The sequence below is a fragment of the Nothoprocta perdicaria genome, unplaced genomic scaffold (genome assembly GCF_003342845.1).
Source record: "Nothoprocta perdicaria isolate Ctin4 unplaced genomic scaffold, notPer1 scaffold_30, whole genome shotgun sequence".
Lineage (NCBI taxonomy): Eukaryota > Metazoa > Chordata > Aves > Tinamiformes > Tinamidae > Nothoprocta > Nothoprocta perdicaria.
Window position 1 is genome coordinate 3,503,183 of NW_020455533.1, and position 25,237 is coordinate 3,528,419.

The following is a 25,237-nucleotide window of genomic DNA, read 5'->3' on the forward strand; positions in this document are numbered from 1 at the left end:
TCAGGTGGGATAGACCCCTCGTATCAGAGCCTGTGTGCTTGGGAGGGAGATGCTGATACCTCTCCAGGAGGAATCATTAAGAGTTTTTCCTGGGGGAAGGAGAAGTTCTCTCACCAAGTTCTCTATGAATAAAAATCATATGAGATGATAGGCATTTTATTTTGCATTAACCTTGGCATAAATCTGGCTTGTATCACTGGCCAGCAAACATTTGCAGTGTTTCCAGCTGTTTGCTCGGTAGATTTGCAGCGTTTGTGGTTACATGCAGCATGAGTTGCCCTGAGCAAGTATTTTTAACTGTTCTTTGTCTTGTGGTTCTCTAGGGTTTTGACAGCACAGGCATTAGAGAAGTGCTGCACATTATTATTTGGAACTCACCAAGTATGGCGAAGAGTTCTGTAAGAAACTCAGACTGATGCTTGCAGGATTTTTGTGTATTAACTGATGGGTTTACACGTCACTGTAACCATTTTCACAGCTTTGTGTTCGGAAGGAAGTACAGGTACTGCTGATACTGATGTATGAAAAACCATTTCCCTTCCACTGACAGAGACTGTGTGTGACAAAGTCCCCCAGAAAGGACAAAAATGATGTGGAACCATGACCACTTCTCAGTGCAGGCTGAGCCTTTTCGGAGGGAACACTTATCTGATCTGTGTCTCCTTTTAAGTCACTAGAGTAGCACTAGAGAGTCTGTGCTAGGAGTCTGTAGGGTAGGAGTGGGTCTTTAAAAGGATGAAAGAAGAAGAGATGCTTGGAAACATAGACACTTAAGTACCATAGCTATAAATCCTGAAGATAAAAATGAAAAACAGACAACTCAGCATTTCTCAGTTGTGTAAGTAGGAATAACACAAAAGCTTAATGTTTCCCTGCCTTCAAGTTCCCAAGTGACAACACTAGCTGGTTAAGCCACCGTGAACTCTGGCATTTCTCAATTTCCAGTTTTTAATACTTACACTAGTCACATTAACATACTTCTATCAGAGTTGCTGTATTTATAACTTATTTCATAACAATGCCTGTGACCCAGGTTGGAGTATGAGATCTCATGCTTTAAGAAACCATCTGCTATAATCTTTGTGTATATCTGATTAAACTGAACAGGGCAAACCAACCTCAACAAGAGAACCTTTTCTGTGAAACCTGCAATCTATGATGCCTAGAAACTATAAGCAACCACTTCTGTTTACCTTCTGCTTAGCCTGAGCATTGTTGGAAGGAAATAAAAAAGATTACTCACATTAACTAGCCCTTTCTTACTGTTTTATAATCATCTGTTATAATACAGGCTAAGTGTAGTAGCATCACGGCCTAGATTTGGGGAAATGAACATAGTTTCATGCACCGGAGTGGTCTTAATGCTCTGACTGCTTGATCTCCCTGGTCTGGGAGTGTTAACACCAGAGAGGACAATAAGATGGAAAAAGAGTGAGGAAATAAAACAAATCTAAAGCATTATATTCAGCAAACAGAAAGTGGTTGAGTAGGCGATGGGAGAACTCTGCAACATTCTTGAACCCGTTTTCACCCCTGTTCAACTCTGTAATACACACAGACGCTGTCTCTTTCTTTAAACAGTGGGAGAAGAGCTCTCACAAACATCTTAGCTCTGTAGCTGCCAGTGCAGGAAGTCATTTTCAGCAGGACAGCTGTGTTTCTTGGCACCACAGAGTATTTACACCCACATGTAACAAGAAACCGGTGTTTTGTCATCTGCTGCGTGATGAACTCTTAGGTTTTGAAAAGAAGTGATGGAAACATGATCAGGGCTTGGGAGATTTTAAGAGCCATTAAATAAATCTTGCCATTTTCGAGTGTTTGTACAGCCACACATGCTAATTGCACACATTTAATTGTAATTTACAGCTTTTTTTTTTTCCCTCCCCTACCACTAGCCTCATTCCTACCACATGGGCTTGATTCTAGCAATGAGTTTTCTTTGTGTGCAATGCAGTTTATTTTCCAGTGTAGCTGCTCTTTTGCCCGCCTGCCATATTTCTGCCCAGGTTCAAGTGGAGTGTGTGCTAACATAGTCCAGCAAAGCTCTAAATCCTGGGCTTAGCTTTCACTGAGCAAAGAAGTGCCCAGGATGGGATGGAATGAGATGGGATGGGATGGGATAGGATGGGATGGGATGGGATTATCATGCTGAGCAATGCTTGCCGGAGCAGAGCACGTCACTGGAGACCCGGCTGTCACTGGTTGCTTGTTTCTGTGATCCCTGCTCCAAGAGAAAGATGGTAGAAGGCACCAGATGAAAGAGCCGAAGCCGTTCCCGCCTCATCCCTTCTCCTGGCGGATGCTGGCCATGTTCCTTCAGTTTCGTGCAGCATTTCTGTGCTCTTCAGCACTGCCAGGTCACCCCAAATTGGCCGCAGTTTATTTCAAAGCACGGGGCTATTTGAGACTTCTCCTGGGTGACCTATCTGTGTGGTCCAGCTGTTGGGGCAGTGTAGGGAGGAAGGTCCAGGAAGATGGGACAGGAAATTGCTTCCACCTTCCCGTTTTATCCCGTGTGTGGGGAGTCCGGAGCCTTCACAGAACAAGGGTGCCAGATCTGTCTCTCTCTGACGCTTTCCAGAGCTGTCTCTTCATTAGCTCTTTTCAAGTTACGCCGACCTGCTCTGAGTGAAACGATCATTAACAACAAATGATCTTAAACCATAAGCCCATCCATTTGCTGCAGCAAAATGAGGAGCCGTGAGGGTCAGACAGGCCTTCTACAGCTTGGGCCCTGGTATGTATTACACAAACATGGACCATGACGGGGTTTTACTCCAGCCCTCAGGAGCTGTGATACCCTTGCGGTCAGTCCCTGCTCCCCAAACGTGCGTCTGCCCCAGCAGGGCTCAGCTCTGTGCCGTGGCGCTGCCCAGCATTAAGCAGGAGGCAGCTCCGGATCCCAGTGCAAACCAAGGTGCCCTGCCCAGGCTTTAGGCTGGGCTGGCCTTGGCCCGTGTGAGATGAGCACGGGCTAAAGCGGGAGGGAAGGGCGGTGAGGCAGGGAAGGCCTCTGGGCGGGAGGCAGCGTGAGGCCGCCCCCAAGGCCGCCCGCCACGCAGCGGCTGCAGCCGCTCGGGAAGAACAGGCTGTTTCTATGGCTACTGCCGGCTCTCCGGCTCCCCGTCTCCCACACAGGTAGCTCCGAGCCCCATGGGATCGCGCCGTGTTCCAGAGATAATTACGTACTCCTGGGCAGCGTAAGCTGTGCTCGTAGGCGTCTGGCTTCCCCAAATAAGGACGGTTTGTACTTCAGGTATTGCTGCAAATGGACAGGATTTTCCCAGGATTTGTAAATACATCAAGTTCTGGTTTCCGTGGAAACAAGTCTGAATTTTTTTTGATGTTGCTTCCACCCCCTCCTTGTCTTGGGTGGGAAGGAATCGCCGTCCCCTTCCATGCCAGTGTGGTGGGCAAGCAAAACAACTGGCTCCAAGGAAAGCCTGAAAGCAGGAACGTCAGGCCTTTCTTTTGGAGCATGAGTGAGGAATGGGTTGCGAAAAGCAACACTTCAGCCTTGCCACAGGCTTGAGTCAGGCGTTTTTCATACACAGAGACTGTATGAAGCCACCATCAGACGGAAGGCAAAAAGTGCTTCAGAAATGGTCTCCAGTGACCACGTGTGGGTTTCCCCTTTGGTCCCGCCTGAAACACGATGCTCGGGCTGTCCGAGCAGCGAGTCCCTCGCTGAGGTGTCACTGTCTGAAAAACTCCCTCAAATAGTTAAAGATTCTAATTTTTCATGTAGCCTAGGGCAAGCTTAGGGAAAATATATGTAACATGGAATTAGTCGTCCTTAAATAGTTTTGAAAGCAGGGAGCCCTACATTAACAGGAGGCTGATAATAAACTTTGTAGTGTGATCTTCAGGAAAGCTTTTCTCATGGCGTGGAATAAATTTATGAGCTGTCATTCCTTGTTTGTTTGCTTTTGCTCAGTAGGAGAATATATCCTCTGCTTGCCTAAGTATTAATTATTCCTGTAAAATTGTGTAGCACTGTCTTAGGATCACACATATAGCAGCTAGCATAATTTAAGACATGGTAAAAATTAATAAGACACCAACCATGGTATGACATCTGTGATAAGTGCTCTTTGTGTTAGAAGATAACTCTTCTGCTGGAAGAATAGGCAAGGAAGCAAAGAAGGGGCTTTAAAAGAACCACCAGACTTGATCTAACCCTGTCATTTTTTATTTTTGCAGGCTTCTGCTGTCAGACCATCTGCAGCTCTTGTCGGTCAACTGATGATCTGACCTCTCAAAGGCAGAAACCCCTTCTGTTCCCTAGCTAATCATTCAGGTCTTTTTATTCTAACATTTGAATTGTATTTTATTCAATTTTATTTAAACCCATTATATCAACACCTAGTGAACACAGTCCCTCCTACTCTGCTCCGTGGCATCCCTTTGTATCTCAGCATGTTATTCTTTTTTTCTCTCCTATACATATTCATTTCTCTTAATCCTTCATGCTAATATATCTTTCCTTTTTCCATTTTCTTTCTCCTTCTGATTATTAATAGGTGCTGGATGGTACTTAAATGTCAAGAAAGCCCTGAGAAATGTCACATGCTAAAGGAGAACATGATAGTTAATGTTTATAAAGCCCTGAGCATGGTTAAAAGGTGCTTTACAGACCATGGGGCTGTTCTGGACACCTCTCTACAGAAATAGATCTCTTGAGAGAAAAAGATTTATGTTGTTAATGGTGTCTTGGTGCTGAACCTCGGTACTCAAATTGGAGGTTCAGAAATGAATCCTATCCTCTCTCTGGTTCCTCTCTGCCCTGACATGATAATAGGTCACTTGGAGCAATCAGCTGGTTTCATTTATTATTAATGCTAACACATGGCAAAAGCAATTTGGAGATTCACTGGGTGCGTGTGGGGCTGTCGATGGAAATGAAGAGGGTGCATGATCATCAATTTGAAAATAAATGAGAGTGGCAAGTGCCAGAGAGGTGGAGGATCAGTACACGGCTTAGATGAAGCTGGAAGAAGAGGATGGGATTTTATTTTACAGGCAGATGCATATCTTAAGTTACATAAAGTGAAAATGCCTGGAGCAGGGCATGCAGTTCACATGAGTATTATGTTACTTTGCTGTATTGTAAATGTGCATTTGTAAATCTTTACAAGAATTTTAATAGTTGCTGAGCGTGCTGAAAAGCAGTATGCCGTTCCCCATCAGGGAACTGTAGACCAAGGCAAACAAGAAGGATGTAACTCTTATCTAGGCATCAGTGTAGCTGTCTTGGGTATTAATTTTGGGGATGAAATAGAAGTCCTGAAGCCATGGAAGAAGAGCAGCTGTATGGTGTGAATATTATTTGGAGGTGATCTTTTTCTACATCCACTTAAGCAGTTTGAAGAACAGCAATTCTTACTGCTCCCGTGGAAAAGGAACTGTGTGAACAGGCCCACGCACCCTATTGTGCTCACCAAGAAGGGGCTGCAGGGGCAGCGTCCTGTTATCTCCCTGCTGCATCTCCGGATGTGCCCGGGATGTCACAAGGAAATGGGAATTCTTGCCCGGAAGACCTGCCTGAAAGAGAATCTTGCAAATTCAGCATCCCAAACTTAGGAAATTGTAGGAGCTACTGCTGCAAAATACAGCGACAAATCCCGATCTGCCCCAAGTGTTTCCATAATCCACTGCAGATTGCCAATTAATTGCATGCTTAATGCAGGGTAATAAGGACAGATAATAGGCTGTGTTAATGTAAGTCCCCCAGAGAGATTGGAAATGCCTCACAATATTCTTAAAGAGCATATTTATATTAAAGCAATGCCTGCAAGCTCCCGTCTGCTGCTGGAGACCTATTGTGCTAGGAACTGTGCATGTAATGAAAGGCCAGATTTCCAGCATGGGCCTCTTTAGTGAAGCACTTAATTGCTTGCTTCAAGTGCCAGTTTAAATAAACGGATCTCATCTATTTTTTAATTAAATGTGGGAAATTATTATTATCATTCAGCTGGTTGGGACACATGGTTTTTAATTCCTAATACAAGGGAAACTGTAAATAGTGTCTTACTTTATTAAGATTAGAATGAGGATGTTATTTCACAGATACCTTTGAACAACAGCATTTGAAGTACTTGGAATATTGCTCACCCAAATCAGTCACTAATTTTGTGCTAATTTACGGACAACCTTTTGTTGGCCCGTTTGGATTTAGATTCAAATTCCTGTTCATTAAACCAATTATGTAGTAGGAAGATGTCATTTTTAAAAATACATATTTAATTTTGTACGGATTAATTAGGTTTTACCCTGCTCCACTGAGCATAATGTAAGGGATGACCTTTCACTGCTTACAGTAGTCTTAATATTTTATTACAATGTTTCAGGGAAGTGATGCAATAAATTACAATTATTGTCCACAGGGGAAAGAGGAAAAAATCTGTATCTCCTAAAATCAAGTCAGATTATCATTGTTAGGTCCAAGTTAAGCATGCAGCTTCACACATTTTCCTGCATAACTGGACAACCATAAGAGAATTGTGTAATTTTTTTCTGTTTAATTTCTTCCTGAATGTTTTGTGTTTGTCCTGTGTAACTGGAGACATTTTAACAGGGAGAAAACCAGCTCGTTTTTAACTTGGCTCCTCTGTTGGGAGTGAGATTTGCAGAAAGGAGAAAGGTGACGCTGGGCCAGAAGACCCCGGTGTCTCGGTGTTTCCTTCACTCGAGGTTGCAAAGGATGAGCAGGAAAATAGGCCAAACCTGTGTGCAGCACGAGGTGCAAGAGAGGCCGGGTTGAGCCTGGCCCTGCCTCCCCTCTCATGCATTACCCAGCTGAACCTCATGATAATTTCATACGATTCTAGTGCTAGAAACAGGACCCTCGTGACCTAGGGCCTCTGGGTCTTCCTAGTAGCGGGCACCAGATAAATTAATCATTCAGCTCCACCCTCACTTTTGTGCTGCAGACTCGGCTTAGCTTAACTCCCAGGAGGGCCAAGCCTGTATTTGCGGGTGACACTTTATTTATTACCCCTTGAAAGCATGAAGTGGATGTGTCCAGTGGGAGAGTCATCGTGTATTAGCTTGGCACAAGCCCTTGTGTAAGAAACATTATTAGAAACATTATTTTTGTGTCCAATAGATTTGAAGGTGATGCAGATTTTGTCCCCTAAGTGCATTTTTTCCCTGTTCTCCGAGATTTTCTTTTTTAATAATATCTAAATACAAAATCAAACTCCACTAATCCAACCAACGACATTAGGAACTGGAGCACTGGTTAAAGAACAGATCAAAAACTGCTGCTGTCTCCTTTTGGTCCTGATAAGACAGTTTCCTTTTAGCCATCCCTGTTATCTGACAGCCTGGGAAGCTCCTGCGTTGCCTGTGGGCACCTGCCTGTCTGGAGAGTGGGTTGTGGAAATGTTGATTGGAACCATTTGATCTGGACTGGTATTAAAGTGCTTAGAAGAACTCACTCTACAGCGCCAGAGAAAACTGTTGGTTCTTTACATGGCACAGATTTCAGGAGGTTTCTTCCTTCTTAGACCTTCAGCTACGAGAGGAAGTTCTCCTGAATCTTCAACAGAATTCCATCCACATTTTTCCATTAGAGAGAAAACTTCCTCTGCGCTATTCTTCTATTTCTCTTTAAACAGAAAGTCCTCTTTGAGTTGGTGGCTGCATTTTGGAGCAGACAGCCCAGCTCCCGAGGAAGGAGCAGGGTCCCTGTGAAGCCAGGGCCATTTACACCACCCGAAGCTATAGGTGTGTGTCCTTCCAGCCATAGGACCTGCCCTTTGCAATCCTCCTGCAGCTCTGCTGAAGTGAATCCTGACCAGGTAACTTTGATATTTTGGTGCCACGATTGAGCAATAACAGGAACCGACAAATGCTTTTTATGTGCATGGATCTACTATACCCTTAACAAGCAATATTGGCCCCAGCACCTCCACAGACTCTTTACTCTTTTTACATCGAAATCGAAGCCTGTTCAGGACGCTTCATTTTGAACGCTTTCATTTTACTGTAATTACCCAGGCATGTGAGAAATAGCTAAACAATTGCCTGCGCAACAATAGAGATGAAATAAAGATAGCCTCTAATTAATTCCAGCTAGGTTATAATTAATTTTGACTGAGTTGCTCAGGACAATATCCCTAAGTCCTGTCGGCTTCCCTAAAGAGGCCTGAGTGCCAGCTGCTGCGCTTTGATTTTGGGAGCAGATGGGGCTATTTTCAGCAATTGCTTGAAAGGAAATGATGAGGATGAGGGCAGAGAGTGATTGATTGACTCCAAAAAGGCCCTGGGGTAAGACTGAGAGGAGGAGTGCTCTGAAGTCTAGTCTCTGCCAGGCTCTTTTAAAGACTTAGAATGAAGAGACTGTGTTGTAGGTTGCTTTTACATTTATAAGAATCTCTTTGCTATTCTGCTAGCAAAAATAAAAATCTGCGTTGTGCAGTTATGCCAGGGAATGCTTTATCATCTGCTTTGGGTCACGGTGGTGCTAAGTGCAGTGAGGTAGGGCAGGCATGTGGATGCTTCTGCTCCGTGGCTTGGGGAAATGGAAGATCAAAAATATCTATCAGATCATTACCCTGGTTCTGTCTGTCAATGGCAAAATATTCTCTGCTTCATTATATTGTGAGCGGTGGTGAATAACTCATTAAAACTAATTAATCTGTGAAATTCTGCCACTTCCTTTGTTTGCTGACAAATTGTGAAGTTCTAAGATGGATTTATTGTTAGAAATAATTCATAGATTTTTGTAGTAAATAAATCCCAGCTTGCTGGTTGGCTTTGCTCCTTGAAAGTAGTGGATGTATAACCCGGCAGTTCTCAAGCAGCGTGGTATTTAAATTTCTTGATTGGGTAACTTCTAGAACTAGCTAATAACAGGATGTGCTTTTAGTCACACACTTGAATGTAAAAGGTGAAAATTAAGGTTGGAAATTGTTTTTCTGTGGCTAAATCTAGTATAGCACTTGTGTAAAAACAGAGCGGACACATGCAAGCTTTGCGATGAAATTTTAAAAGCTGCTAACCTCTCCATGCAAATGTTCCTCACTATGTCTGCTAATTTTGTTAATTCTGCTAGTGGTGGCTTTTGGGTTTTTGTTCAGGAAGGCAGACATGATGATGCTTCTTGATGTGCTTGCAGTCTAAACAGGTGAAACACGGAGAGGAAAATCCCACGAGGGAACTGAGAAACCTCTTTCAAATGAAGCAGAAGGGAGTTCAGCAGCTGACTTCAGCAGAGATGGTACAATTTTATTTACCCACCCTAATCATAATCCGGAATTTTATAATCCTGCCAAATGTATATTTGCCTTTGGAAATAAATGAAGACTAGAGCTTTTTTTCCGTGTCCTTCAGTTGTTCTTCATTAGCAATACGGTGCATCCCTCAGTTCTAACCACAAGCCCCGTGAAGAATCACACGGACAACTTATCTCCAGCAACTTCCAGGCAGCCTGGGCACCTGGAAGTAAAAGCAGAAGACACATTAAACCATGGAAATGGTCTGATCACAGGGAGCTTTTCTCTAGCCACAATCTTGACAAACTTCTAAGCTTACTGCCTTTTTCTAGTGTATTGCTGAGACAGGCAGAAGAGATTTCAGTCTTTCACCTGTGAATATTCTTTTTCACACAGCTTCCAGTCAGGAACTTGGAAAAGGAACTTGGTCTGGTTGTGGAGACGGATATGGGAATGGGAGCTGGATGGGGCCACTCTGCTGCACGCGTTGGCTGCCTTGGTGCTCGTTGTGCTCCTCACAACCCATCTTGCAGTGTTGATACGTTCCCTCTGATGCAGAATGACACCAGAATGGCATTTCAAGCTGCAGTCGCTGAAACCTAAGGCATTTTATGGCATCTTCTTTGTACCTCCTTTGTCCACTTGAAACAGGTTTTTCAAATATAAGGAGCTTACTTAGCCCAGGGTTTAAGGCTATTTTTATCCATGAAATGTGCGTAGAGAGAAGGCATTCAGAGACAGAGCACAACACTGTTCCTTATCTATTTATTTAAATTATTTTTCCCAATGTCTACTTTATGTGTGAGAGAGGTGAAAAGATTTGCTAGTAAATCTAGGGCAATTCAGATATCATTCATATCCCCACTGGGCTGGTTTGGGGGACAAAGAGGCCCGTTTGCTGGCAAAAGCCCATGGGGTAGTCGAGTCAAATTGCTGAAACCCCAGTGCTTTGCAGGACACAGATTTCTACCAGCTGACATTCTGGGTCTGGCTTTCTGAGATTTTTATTGAATCCTAGGAAATGCATGTGGAAATTCCTCCTTTGCAAATCACTGCTCCGGTGGAGTATTAAATGAGAACCTCTCACAGCAACCTTGCCAACAAGGTACCCGAAATTGCCATTACATTGTTACATTACATTATTTTTATTATTATTCCAGCAGTATATCCTAGTGCAGGATCTTCTTAACACACAGCCACATCCCTAGTACGGCTTGGGGCTCAACAGCTCCCCGTAGCTTCAGTGCCCTTCACTCCTTCCTGGTTGAAGTGTCCACCTGGGTGCTGTATTTCAGGGGTGAGCTGTGTGGAATTAAAACCATAACAGCAGAGACGACTGAGGTTCTTCATCAGGCTTCACAGAGCAGCCCGGCTCTCTGCTAAAAGCCAGTTTTGCTCCACCTTAAATGGAGAAGCGAGTCCAACCCCCTTGTGAGCTTTTAATCACTCCAATTACAGCATTTTTCCTACGCTGGCAGCTGGTGCACACGGGAGCCCCTTGGTAAGACTGATGTAAGAGATAGACTTGGCTTTTTGTCTTGCTTTTCCTCCCCAGCAAACACCCATGGCACCGAAGCAACACGCAGCGCTTTGCCCGGCCGGGCGCTTGGCGGGTTCACCCAGCAGATGTTGAGTGTGGTGCCCACTACAACGCGAACAGCAGCTGCCCTCCCGGAGCCCAGGAGGTTGTAATAACCCGGCAGGCTGTTGTAAAGCTGCTGCATTGCAAAGGAGCTGGCTTGGAAGAGCTGTGCGTGTTGCAGCTGGAGGTTCAGCAACGCAGACTCGTTGGATTTTGAGTCAACATCAGGTCAACTCTGAGGGAGCAGAAAAGAAAAGTACGTGAATCTGAAGGAGAAAATGTGTTCTTCAACCCAGCTAAAGGGGCAAAACTGTCTCAAACATTAGGGCAGGTTCCAGTACTTGGACTCACAGCCTTGTTCCCTTGCAACTTCTCACTGGCAGCGCTGTGCCAACATTTTAAGCAAGAATATTGTAGAGGTTTTGCCCACTGGAGTTGGGCTCTTTCCCCTCCTCAGCATCACAACATGTTCCAGCATTTTCACAGAAAATGTCACCTCCTAATTATTTTATAAGCTTAGAGTCAAAATCCAGTCCCACTACACTCAAGAGTTTTCCCTGCAAGTGTAATTTGCCTTTTTAACACTCCTGTCCCAGAGGTAGATCCTGTTGCTCTTACAAAATGCAGTACCGAGGTCTGAATAAGGGCTGTGCCTTCCACCCCCTGTCACCTCTGCTGATGGGACAGCGGGTGAGGAACCAGCCCGAGGCCACGGAGCGGGGTCATCATGTGGTTTGTGTCTCAGCAGCAATGCCACTTTGTGCAACTCTGCTTGACCCTCCAGTGACCTAGACAGGGGAACTGGTTAGGCTGAAAATTAATCTCTTTTTTTCTCTTGCTCTGTATTCACCCAGCTCATTTCCTTGGTTTAACTAACTTTACCTGTCATGTTTTTTGCTCTGTAGCCACTTGCTTGGTCCCATCTTGGGTACCTCTTTATGGTGGCATAAATTTTCCCTTAACATTTATACCCCTACATTTGCATATGTAAATAACATGCTTACACCAGGCTCTGTCCATCAGGTGAGCGTTATGATTAGCAGAAGATTCAGAGAAATCCTTTGCAGAATCCACAGTGCAGAACAGCTCAGGCAAGGGCCTTTTATCATATTTTATTCTTCATGTGCTGAGTGCTGTTCAGATCGATCTCCCTCTCCCAAAGTGCAACGTGAAAAGTGATTCTAACCAACCCACTCACTTTGATGTCCTCGTCCCAATACACACAAGGAATTCCTACACAGCTAATATTTTTCCTGCCTTTAAGAAAAAGCCTTTTCTTAATTTGCTGTGAGTCACAGTGGATGTTGCCAGTGGCTCCATCATTACACAACGCACCATTTTGCTTCCTGCAGGCATTCGCCCCAGGATTGTCACTTGGGAGAAACTGGAGAACTTCTTCTGAACTTCCCATGAGCAAAAGTAAATGGAAACAATCTGGAGAATTGATGATACTAAAAGAAAATGCTATAAACTAATTAGGATTAGGATTAGAAAAACTTGGGTTTTTCCCTGACATTGTTTGATCAAGCTTTAAAGAACAAAATGTACAGTATTTGTTCTTATGTGATTATGTTTAATGAATATGTTTAAAATCCTGTGTATGAAATAACATTATCAGTTCATTAGCGCCCTTATGGGTATGATGGGATAATAGACAGTAACAGCAGTTACTGTATTGATCCTATTACTTCTAAATTAAAAGGTGCAATGGAAAAATAGGTAGAAAAATGAAAATATTCTCTGGGCATAAATCCAAAGTAGAATAATTTACCCACATAGAAATATTTCCTGTTGTTGTAGTATTTCTATATGCTAACATGTGAACATCAGCACATTCCCAAAGAAAGCAGAGGGACTGCAGGAGCAGCCCATTGGAGCTGCAGAAGAGAAGCAGGAGGGGAGGGAAGGTGACTGTAATTTGTTGATTCTCACCAATTAATTAGCTCAAATTAATTAGGCTACAAGATTATCATCACCAAATACTAAACTGGGGGGTTGTTTTACCCTTCCAGGCTAAAGAGCTGGAAGGAACAGAGGAATCCTGAGGAGCCTTGGGGGAGCAGTAGGTGGGGATGAACCTTTGCTGGAGGCTCAGCGTGATTTTCTGTTCCCCCTGTTATGGCTGTTGTATATTTATGTATAAATTCCAGCCTTCTTCCTGAAGTCCTCATCTTTTCTGCAGGACTCAGGGCTGCTGCAGAGACCTGTTCTCTTTGCTCATGTGAAAAGGCACCACGAAATGACTGCTCTGCTCTTGACACGCTGTGGATTCACAGGTAAGTGTTGTCTGGACACTGTGTTAAGTACAAAGGCCCTCCAGAGTAAAGACCTGCAGAGTTTTTTGCTGAATCTCACAATGTACATGAAGGAGAGAGCACCAGGTCTCTTTTTCTGTCTGCAGGTGTAGTAACTAATATTGTCCATCCCTTTCCTGGAAAAGGGAAGGTGGGAATAAGCAGCTGTAGAATCCTCCTGGGCAGATGTCCCATCACAAATGCAGTTAGTTTAGCTCTCCATCATGGAAAATCAAGGAATAGGAGACTTCCTTATTGCCAGTGCCCAAGCAGGAGCTTAGCAGCTAGCAGGAACGACAGCTCAGGTTATTAGTGTATTTATAATAAAGTCTTTTAAGTCCGCCACAGGGAAGGATTTGTGAGTCAGCAAATAGAGCAAATCAGTCTGTAAGGCTGGGCCAGCACAGAAAGGAAAATTATCAGGGATTATTCAGCACTGAAATGCCTGAGTCTGCTTCCATTTCCTTTAGCAATAACTATTGTTCTGTGAATAAGAGGTCTGTTGAGTTTAATTTCTTTGAAAACCAAGTGCACAGAAGGCAGAGAGAAGTGTTGCTTTGTGACAGATTATCATAAGGCAGGTCAGCCTGACTGGGTTGGCCTGAACACAGAGACCAAGTGTGTGCAAGGAACTCCTACCAAATCACTGGTCATGCAAAGGTTGCTGCACGCTTGCCCTTTTAACCTACATATGGAAACATATCCTGCCTTATGGATATATATTGTGGTAGGTTTGAGGGAACTGAATGACTTTCTAATAGGTTTACAGGAGGCCTCGTAGGAATGAGAGCCCTTAATCCTGCTCAGGCTGGAGGTTCCTTGCAGGAATGAGCCTGCACGGGCCCAAAGGCACAAAGAGGTATCTAGGTCTCAGCTGTCTGGCAGTTAGTAGCAATTTTTTAAAGCTGCAAGACTTCTGGGTTTGTGCTTTGTTTTGCTTTTTGTTGCTATTAAACCTCAGGCAACAAATGACATACCTTTACTGTTATAACTAACCAAAAAACACGAGCTGAATGCTGCCATGAAAAGGAAAGATTTTTTTAAGGACACTGATGCCCAACTCATGCTGAAAGTTGGCTGGAAGGTGATGCTTAATTCACATTAACACCCTTACAGGCTTTTGCTAAACACGAATCCTAATTACTTGTGCTCACTGATGGACCCGTTCTGCTTTTCTTAGCAGTAGTAATCCAGGTAACCTGGACCAACTCCAACTTGGTAATTATGTTCTCTTGACCTAAATTCTTCCTGCTCTTTCAAATGGATACTATTCTTGGGCTGATATCCTATATGAGCAATTGGTGTTATATGCACTCTTAAAGGCTTTCTGTGTTTCACCTGAGTTAGCTCCATGTCCCTGGAGATACAGTCAATATTGGATACGTTATGTTTATGTATTTAAAAATCCTTTTATATGAATAGTCTGGAAGGGGAATCAGTAAACTTAAATTACATTTTCTGTTATCTAAATAGAATTATTTTTTTTGAGTTCATATGTTTCAAGTATGTGTTAGATAGTTAAGATATGTGCCCTGTGATGTGAGTAGTGAGTGACTTTTATAGGCAATCCTAGGAGGTCAGTATTTCTTGGCATTTTTTGCACATTCAGAGACTGTTCACAATTTTATTAAATTTATGACTGGTGATAATTTCAGTTGCACATTTGCAGCTTCATACATATGAACAGCAGAGTGCAATAAACAGGTGAATTCTGCTCGAATTTTTATGGAGAGAAATATGCATTTGCTTTCACTGTTGTGCTATTCATTTTGCCACATCTCTTTTATCAAAAACACTTTACTGAACCTTGTCCTTCAGCTGATATTTAGACTTTTCCTGCCCTTCTTCACGTGTTGTGACTTGTTAGCTCTTTCCTATGGCCAGAGTTCCTGACGCTTGCCCGGACAGGCTTCCTCCCCACTGTATTTACAGCTGAAGTTGGGCAAGCACTGGAGAACAATACGGGAAGCAAAGTTCAGGTATGAATATCTGACACAAAGAAATGAATGTGGGCAGGGATCAGAAGGGAAATCACTGTAAAAGCCTTGAGTTGAAGAAGGGTGAGAGGAAGTTGGGGGCTTACTGGAAAGGATGTGAAAAGCTCCTGCAGCTAAGAGACATTAGGCTATGAGAGCACTCCATGGGAGGAAAGTGGAGAGGTGAAGTGGCAGTTTTTAAAAAGAAGAGAAGAAAGATGGAGCCATGAGGTGAAAGGACAAGGACTGGGGCTGGAAAGAGGAAATAGCACAAAACCACTGCCAAGAGGAAGCTGGCAAAAATCCAGTCATGACCAGGAATGCAGCCGTGCTGACGCTGCCACCAATTTTAGTGTGACACTTAGTGAGCTGCAGCCACTCGCACTAAAACCTTACTGGTTTATGTCAGGTCATGGCCACAGGGCCATTACGTTTTCATTAACCTAGTGAAACCCATGAATTAGATGCCTTCAGTTATATAAATCTTCTTCTTTGCCCAGATACAAGCACTGTTGTTTTTTGGAACAGTCAAACAAAGTGGGATGCAGAAAATGGGCCAGGTCATTCCCTGATGCATTAACCATGGATGAACCTGACCCAAAATGTTTTAAAATCGCATTTCCTTCTCTCTGTGACTAGCAGAAGTCTGAGTTATGAATGCTGGAGCCAAGTGAGGCTACTGATTCCTTGGAATGAGGACATTATGTACTTAGAGCCACTTGCAGGAGACACGGGAATGATTGTAGTTCCTAGTTCGGTATCTGGAATAAAGCACTCCTGGGATTTTGGAGAGGGCTCGAGATGGTAATTGCAACGTGTTGCTGCAGCACTTTGCGGGTATCTGGCTGTTCCTTGCAGCCAGGGCAGAGCCCTCGTGATGCTCTCGGGAGGCCAGCGTGATTGCACAAGTAAGAAGAGGCTCTATAATCACTTTCAATTGGCTTCTACAATTGGGTTGCTGCAGGTTTCAGGTCCTGCATAAATGTAGCAGGTTAATTGGGTTTTATTTCCTCTGCACTTCAGTGAGAAACGTAGGAAACCCTCTTGCAAATCAATCTACCTTGAACCGAGTGGGTTTCTTAGCGTTGCCAGTTTGTTGCCTTTGCTTTTGTTTTGGAATAGGGTTGTGCCACAGTCTGGAGAAACTTCAGAGACCAAAGACCTTTGGTGTCCCAGAGCACCTGGTGTGAGCACAGCTTTGAAAAGACACAAGCAGCCAGAGATGAGTAGTAGTTTCTGAGAAGAGGAACTTCTTCCTGAGAAAGAAGAGAGGCCCTTTTGAAGGGGAAATGAATGCTGAAGCAAGGCTCAAAAACACGGTCACACGCTGTTGCTGCCATCAGGGTGGGGTGCAGGAGGAAACTTTCACAGCGTAGCTTTCACAACTGCAGCATCGTTAAATGCTTAATGATAATAAGCACTGTGGTGTCAGCATGAGCATGTCTTTCTCCAGCATTATTTTATCCTTGAGGAGCTGAAAGGATGGCCCACACATGTTCACTAACTGCTGGGATGTTATATCCATCCTTAAGACATAGTGACTATAGGAGAAAGCAGAGAGAACTGACGCGCACAAAAGGTGTTTCTTGGCCAGCCTCAAAGGTCAAAGGAGCTGCTGCTTTATTGAAGGGGAAGGTTCCCTCACATTCCTTTTCGTACTGATGAAAAGTCACTTAGGGAAAATCTTTTATCTGGGCTGCTTAGGTCAAGGAACTGACATCAGAAGTTGATATTTTGCTCCTATTTCTTGCACATCATCTGCTCTTTTATGTGATTATGCAATAAACTCAGTGCAGGTTGGAGTTCATGTAGAAGATATGTGTGTGTCTCCTGGGCAATGCAAAAAAACAGCAATCATTTACATTGAGCAAATGCCCTGCTAAGCAGTTTCCATAGAGACAGCACGTTAAATGAACTCTTCCTCGTTTTTATTTCTCTTCTAGAATTTAAATCAACATCTTTTGCATTCTCATTGGTTTCTTCTTGTTTCTGTTGAATATGAGAAAGGTGCTGAATTGCTAGTCCAGTCCTTGCCTCTAAGGTCTATGAACAAACTGCTTCTCCTTGCCCTCCTGACCTGCTGCAAGCCAAGGGCGCAGGCTCCATCCCACCCTCTCTGGGGCTGAGCCCAGCTCAGGCTGCGGAGCCCTCCGCTTTGTTCCTTAGGCTGTGCTCACACCGCTTCCTGTGGAGAAGCACAAAGGGATGAAAGAGCTGCTGGGGTTTCCTGCTCCGCTCGGTGCTGCCTGCGTCTCTGAGAAGCACTTGAGTTATTTTGCTCACGTTCTTATCAGATCAGGCAGCTCTTTCTGAAGAGATTCAAAACCGAATTTCAAGTGGCCATAAAAATTCAGATTAAAGTTGTTCTGCGGCTTGTAAAAGTATCAGTTGCCAAGGTCTGTTCTTGTGTCAGGCTAGTGCAAAGCGATCTGGAGATAGCTGAAACCCTGGAGAAGCTCTTTGCAAGCCTGGTGAAAAAGATGCAAGATTCCTTTGCACCTTGGATATGTCCTCTGAGATGCCACCATCTCCCTTGGACTCTCCCTGCCCATCTGATGAGGGTCTTGATGGTTTTGGCTGCTACAGTAAATGCATATTGTTGTGCAGAGCTCGAAGGGTACCGGTACAGTTGGGATGTGGGTTGCAGCGTGATTTTTGGGGGTGTTGTTTGCACTCTGAGATCACAGTCTAACTGCACCCTCGCTGCTGGCACCAATGAGCTTGGCAGCTCAGGCCCTTTGACTCTTAATTTCCTCTTGCTGTTTGGGGGAATTAAACTGTTGCAGTGACCAGTATTAATAGACCCAGTGAAATGTCAGGCAGACTCATTGAGTATGAGCAGAGAAAAAAAAATCCTGATTGCGGCTGCTCTCCTGTTCTTGGTTTGACTGGAATCTTTCCAGGAGAAGAAAAACTCTGGCAAAAGCCAGACTAAAGAGACCGCCAAGAAGAAAACAAGTTTTTTAAATGTGCAAGGAGATCAATGTGGTTCAGGTGACTGCAGTTTCGCATTATAACAGCCCTAAAAGGGCCTGGTTGTACAAGTCACTGGGTGAAGGCAAGACCTTTGTCCCAGAGCATGTCCCTCCTCCCAAGAACTGCTTTGCTCAGGAGATAAAGGCACAGAAACGAGGTGACCTCATGGGACTTCTTTATCCGACCTCCAATGTACCATCCCCAACGTTAACATCTACTCTGAACCTGTTTCCTGTTCTGTGCTGTTCTGTCACCCAGGGCGCAATAATTCTGCAATTACTGCGGCCTGGAGGAAAGGGAAATCCGTCTGCTGGATGCTCTGTGTCCATAGGACTCTTCCTGACGCAGGTTTGGAAAGGCTCCACCTGGCACCTCCCTTCCGTGCCCGAGTGCTGACTCCCAAGCAGCAGCAGAGTCAATCCAAGTGCCAAATCCCAGCAGTCTGCCCCGTTTAGCTCCCAGCAATTAACCACCTTGCAGAAGGGACAGCTAAACCATGTGTGACACAGCATCCTGAATCATGCTGTAGCTTGTAGGTCCTGATTCTCAAGTCGTGAAATTAAAGCTATTTACTTATATATGCAAGGCCAAAAAAGGGTGATTCAGGAGCCTGAGAGAAGCGTGGAGCTGAATGTTGGGGAAGGAGAGGCATCGACTGTCTGCACGTAGCCTGTCTGCACTGATAAATCAGCACCCAGATGCCACATAATCCTGCACTAGACTCCCTCACTCCAGCAGTGAGTGTCCTCCTGAACCTGTATCATATGGACATACAGAGAGCCACCCTTCTCAGTTCTCCTTGCCATTAGTGTGCATTACTAATAGATGATGGTGTCCGGGGTCTTTAGCTCCCTGGTTTGATCCCATTTGTCATCAAGCAGTGCAATCAGATACCTCTCCCAGTAATTCCGAGAAGACAGTTCTTGTTGTCACGGCACTTAGAGCAGGAGTATTCTTTTGCTTTTCCCAAAACTTACACCGAATTGCACTGATGAGAGGGAGAGACATGAAAGTGAGAAGCATTTCATTGTGTTGTAGGAAGCCACCCTTCTGTTTCCAAGGAAAAGAAGGCTTTCCCTTTGGATCCGGGGCATCCAGTTCAGCTAGGAATGAGTGGAGATTCCTAATTAAACTCTGCCTTTTTGCTCGCATCTGGTCAATCCATGTTGTTTGTGCAGAGTGATAAACAGCAGCACATAACTCTGGCTCAAAGGGACCTGGCATCCAGGGTAGGGGGATATTTTCACTCTGTAATTTTATGATTCTGTTGACTTTCAAAATGCAGTTAGAAGCACTTTCATATCTTCAAAGTGCTTTACAGATACTATCTCAGTCTCCTAGGGAGAAATAATTGGGATCAGATAAGTAAGTGATTTAATTTAATGATTAAAGAACTCAAAGCTCAGGGAAATTAAAGACCTCATCCCAGGCTAAATCAAAGCAATGGAAATGTGCTGGATCTTGGATTTATCAAAGGTCTCTTGTAGGAAAAACTAAATATCTCCACTCTAAGATGGTATTTGGAGCTGAGCTGGGATCCCTGGGGAACAGGGTTCACTGCTTTTGTTGCCAGCCTCGTGGCAGGACTGGCAATAGCTGGTGCTGGGAAAAACACCCGTCTTCCAGTCCCTCCTTGTACCCATTTGAGTCCTTCCACTGGGACAGCTGATGTATGGGCATTTTGCCATGTTTTCACCTCTGCAACTGTCCTAAATTGTAGTTTACTGCCCTGAATTATTACCTGCATTGCCCTGGGTAAAGCCAGCTCTGGTATAGCCATAATTTGCCAATGTTACCATATTGGGAATATACATGAAGAAATAAATTAGCAGGAGGAGCTGCCGTGTCCAAGATAGATGCCCAGTTTACCATTTAACAGACTAATTCTCACAAAGATCTTGGCTTATTTGGCTCCATGGGATGCCAGTTGGATGAAAATATTTCTTTCTGGATGGTGGTTACAAAAGAGTAGGAGGACATAAGGTCATAGAAAGCTAAAATCTTTGCAAGAGCCAAGTGCTGGTTTGAATGCGCTTCTTTCTTTCCAGATCTTCAGCTATTCCCTGCATGCCTAGAAACACTTTCTCAAGGACCAATTTTGAAGTGGTGCAGCACAAGAAAAACATTCCTTCTTCAGAGAGCCCTGAATACTGATTTACTACTGGCAAGTTTGGGGGGAAAAAGAAAGATTCACAGTGGCCCCTTTCACTAGTTTTTTTTTTTCTGTCCTTTTTGCATTTAATAATGTGTCGAATTAGGGTTAAAGTGCTCTGTTTTCTCCACTCTGCTCTGGCTTTGATGCTGTTCAAGACCTACCAGCTGCTGCCTTTCTGTATATCTGCTCAGATATAAGAAGGTCTCAAAGGCATTTTGCAAAGCCGTTAATTAGGGAGTGTTAAACGAGTGACAAGCGAGGAGAGGATGTAAACACAGCAGGCATTATATCCACCACAACATCCTACGTCCCAGCACTGGCACCAGTTAAGACGTGGTTATTTTATGCCTGCCTGGCCAGGTCACAGCAGACAGGGACCAGAGTGGCTTTGAGAACCCTCTTCTCTTGTGATTCGTGCAGTTGGCCGACCTTGGTTAAATCTCTCACATATCAAACATCCGAGCACTGCTTGCATGAGAAACTTTCTTGCTTTAGGACCCCGTTAGTGGGTAGTATGGGCTTGACTATTTCCTAGGGAAACTTTCCCAAATTCCAGTGCCCAAAGATGCCCTGGCCATGCATGCAGAGGGGAGCCTTGACTGTAGTGCAGATTGGAATAATCTCAGAGCCAGGAAAGGTTTTGTGTCATAGTGACAGTTCCTTTGACCAAGTTATGCCTTTTAGAGACATCTTTGAGACCTGCCGTTGTCTTCAGAGAGTTCCTTCAGGAGCATCTCCCTCAGGAGATGAGGTAGATTGTACACGGAAATTAAACAGAATGACCCAGAAGATGTTTGGACCATTTGTAGAGCACACACTGCAGGGTATTGTGTAATTTTTATATATTCCTTCCCTGGGTGAATTCCTTTAGTGATAGCAAGTTTTCCAACCTAGGATGTAAGACTGGGAATGCTCTCAAGTTCTGAATGGTCCTGTACTGAAACAAGTGGCTCTAATCAGCAGAAAGATTTTCCCAGAGATCTTATTAAAGAAGAAGTTTAGCTGAGCCTCTCCCTGGCCTTTGGCACTGCACATACGTGTTTATGTCCATGTCCATGTAAATTTAATGTAATTAATTGCATCTGGGGTGAACTTACATGATTAATATCTACATATGTAATCGAAGGAATCAACATAGAAGAAGAGTTATATCAGCCTAGTATTTAAGGCTGTTTCAGGAAATTATACTTTCTGTGCAGCAATAGTCTAAGCCGTAAGCAAGACTTGACCTGTTCAGGCGGTAGCCTTGATTTTTCCTTGCACCCAAGTACAGATATAAAAGAGTCTATAGTAGCTGCATAGAAATTGTTTTGAATCAGCACTTCCTTTTCTTGGTGTAATTTAGAGCTGTGACTTAGTTACTGGAACTGTAGCAGAAATTCCCTTAAGCCAGCAAAGAACCAGACAGAGCAAAGTTCAGCTTCGTCCTCTTCCTTCTTGCCTCCTGCACTGATCTCCCCTGGATCCTCCTGCACAAGAAACTTGTGGGGGCTGCTCATGCTCATTCCAGACCCAAGAAATGTTTGATAAAGCTAAAATATATACAGAAGACAGCAAAAAAATAGCAATATTCTCTTTTACTTTCTAATTTTAGCATTTTTTTCTTCTTCCCCCACTGTCTTCTCAGTCTTGCTTCTCTTTTCCTTCCTCATTTATTCTATGTTCTGGTTTTTTTTTTTTTTTTTTTTTTTGTTGAATGACGTACCAATTCCTGAAACAGGCACTAAATAAATAAAAAGAGGTAATACCTGTTCTTTTTTCTTTTGTAGTAGTCTCCTTCACGTAGGCAAAGGTTTTCTGCACTGTATTCTGTAATTAACTTATCTTTGAGTCAACCAATTTACCATACTAACGCAAATAACTTTCCAGCTTAGAGCATTTCTTGGTTGAAAGACAAAGCAGGTTTTAATCAAAGTAACATTACCAAGTAACTCGGGCGATTTAATGGTTCTGAAAATTTGGCAATGGAGAATTTGCTAAGGATGTCAATGTTTGTTATATACTGAAGAAGAGACAGAGGAGAAAAGGGAGTTTCTCCAAATGAAGACAGATGAAGGATGAGATGGGCTCTTCATTACTAATCAGAGGGAATATCCTTCCCTTTCTTGGAGATTTAACCCAGAATTTCCAGCCACATTGAACCTAGTTCATATGTTTTTACCCAGAGTTTGTATTTCAGCAGATCAGCGCATTCCAGTTTTGCTGTTGACTTCAGTATGGCCAAGATTTCACTCTTAAATTGCCTTAACATCTTTGACACTTGGCTGCAGCTCCTTTCTCTCGCAAATCCCTGAGGTCGTGATTCAACAATACAGTAAATCCAGCTTAAGGGCTCCTTGTGGCGGATCAGGAAAGCCATGACACAGAATCACAAGACACAGAGCCCTGATCCAGAATAAACAAACTGCCTGTTCAAGTGCTTTAAGGGTAATGACACTTTAGTCTTCAATCAGGCATCTTCTGTCACTACTGCTCCATCTTTTTTTGCTCTATCAGGAGTTGTCTGTCATCTTTTTAGGCAGCCGAAAATCAGTGTAAACACTGTACTTTGCACTCCAGCTAATTCATCCGAGATGTGATCATGTGCTGATGTATGAATCACATCCAGCGTGTTGTCCTGGCCCAGCAGCGGTGCAGACGTCTGGTGTTAATGATCACAAAACCAGGGCGCAAAAGCGCTTGGAAAAAAAAGGAATTGTGCTTTTCCAGAGGCACTTTGAGGAGGTCAGGCAAGTCATTTCTCTTGGTCCTTTCACCAGGAAAATGAACCAAAGCTATCCAGGCAAATCACTCCAAAGAATTCTTCTATGAGCTCTGGAAAGGGTCTGAGGAGGTGTCCCCAGCGCAGGGAGCAGCAGTGGAGCATCAGCATGGGGGACAGAAGTGCTCATCCCCACTCCTTCCTGGCAATTTTGCTCTTCTGTAAAGCACATTAAAATTCCAGACTGAATTCCCAAGAAAAAAGGGGAAAAAAAAAAGACCTCTGACTGCCAGTTTTCTTGGGTTTATCTGGGATTTGTGTGTGTGGCCTGAAGCCATCCTTACACTTGTTTTCAGTGTTCTGAAGAGACAATTCTGTTCCCTGAGACATCACTGTGCAGTGAAGCTTTATGACCCATTTCCACCTGGCTGGTTTGAATGGAGGAGCAGCCACGCCATGCAGCGGCTGAGACCCCCTTGCGCTGCAGCGATGCCAGGTGAGCGTTTCACACTAAGAAGGACATATTTTTGTGGCTTCCAGACCACAAAATCCTTGTGATATTAGAAATACTCTCTGGGACATCTCAGCTCACATTCACAATATCCAGAGCAACCCAGCAGTCTCTTCCAGAAGAACCTTCCGTAAACAAGGGAGAGGCTTCCCAGGAAGAGTCCTTGCCCATCATGGACCGTGGAGAATTTGCTCATTTTTGCACAGCTGCTCATGCAGATCATTCCCAATTGAGAGCAAACACAAGGATTTGCAGTGTTTATAAATCTGAGCACTTTGGCAGAGGTATTTAGAGGCAGAGTCCTCTTCTTAAACTGTGATGTTACTCCTCCTTTGAGTTACTCCTTCCTTTCCATGGCCGTTACATATAATCTATGGGAAAAACAGAAAAGGAAAAACAGGAATTAATTAAGTAGAGGTAATGCCTGGAGTTTTCTTGCAAGGTTTGTGTGACAACACGTTCGTCTGTGTAGCATGACCCAGGAACCTCACAAGAACCCCTGGAGAACATCTCCAGAGGCAGGACTTTCCCATGAGATAATGCTGAGGTACTGAAACGTGCAGGATGTTTAGTGCTGCTCAGAGGCAAAGTCTGCAATCAGATAGTTATTCTTGCTGATTCTTCTCTTCTTTTTAATTAGGAAACCTCTCTAAAGCAAACAGGATGAAAGTTTGCAAAGAAAGCTGCTGGTTCAGTTCCCTGGAGTCTATAGGAGCTGCAGAACTCCTGGAATGGAAGGGTTCCTGGCACCAAGGCAAAGTAAGGCAGAAGGAAAAGGATAACGGGGCATATAAAATAATCACAATCCAGTTTTTTTTTTTCTGTGTCCTGAATGAAACAACCCTTGTGCATAATCCATACAAGCGAGTGGGATGATGATCATTGCAAATGTGATAGCGACATGATGGGGACGATTGTAATCCAGCATTAGACTCTGTTGTGTTCAGCATTTCATAAATACATAATAGGACAAAGTCACTATCCTGGAGATCTCCCTCCCTCCTCATCTGGTTTGCAAAATAGATCCTGGTCCGCACGGCTTCCTGGTCCCACAACTGGGCTTGTATCTCACTGCAAATCGATTCCCTGGCCGAGCTTTTCAGTCAAGTTTGATCTGTAGGTTTCCTCTTAGCCTCCTAATCCCAGAATAGTGAATTTAAGCCTGCTAACAAGAGGATTGCTTTTCTTAGTAATGTCTTATGGGTCCTTTAGAAGTAGTCCATGAAATCCCAGTTGTCTGCAAATTAGAATCGGAAAGCTAGTGCTCTATCGCAATCCTTATGCATTCTGAGTCTTCAGGGGTTTTTGGATACTTACACTAAATACTAACAGCTGCAGAAATTCAGACACTCCATTTTTGTCATCTTTAGAGCAAATGGAATGGTTGAAATATTCATGGTGAGTGAAGACCGTGAAAGTGAAATAAAATGAACTTTGCAAGGTCCCTATAGCAACTCAGGAATGTAGATTCAAAATTGCATCCAAGCTAATTCCATTTCTTTTGAAAGATGTAGCCCCCCCCAAAACACAAATTGCCAACAAACACTTCTAATCAACCTCAGAAACATTTACCATTGTATCCAGGAATCAGTATTTTAGCAATCTCCATGGAGATAATTGCCATGGCAATTTGACAAAGCCTAATATGTGAAACATATTCATATTAGTATCAGTAGCATGTCCAAGATGCCCTCTTCTTGCAGTATGCTAGAAAGAGAGAAAATATTGCACATTGGTTTAGAATTCCAATTTCTAGAAAAATATACAGACATTTTCAGATATCTCACTCAATTGGAAATAAATATGGACCTCAATAGG

General features: G+C 43.7%; 1 long non-coding RNA gene across 1 annotated transcript; it reads left to right on the plus strand.

The window, feature by feature from the left end:
• Positions 1-12,812: 12,812 nt before the first annotated feature.
• LOC112949911 lies at positions 12,813-17,036 on the plus strand. The gene is made up of 4 exons (XR_003249905.1): positions 12,813-12,872; positions 12,989-13,082; positions 14,985-15,079; positions 16,199-17,036. It is a non-coding gene; the product is annotated as an uncharacterized LOC112949911 (long non-coding RNA).
• The last annotated feature ends 8,201 nt before the right edge of the window (positions 17,037-25,237 follow it).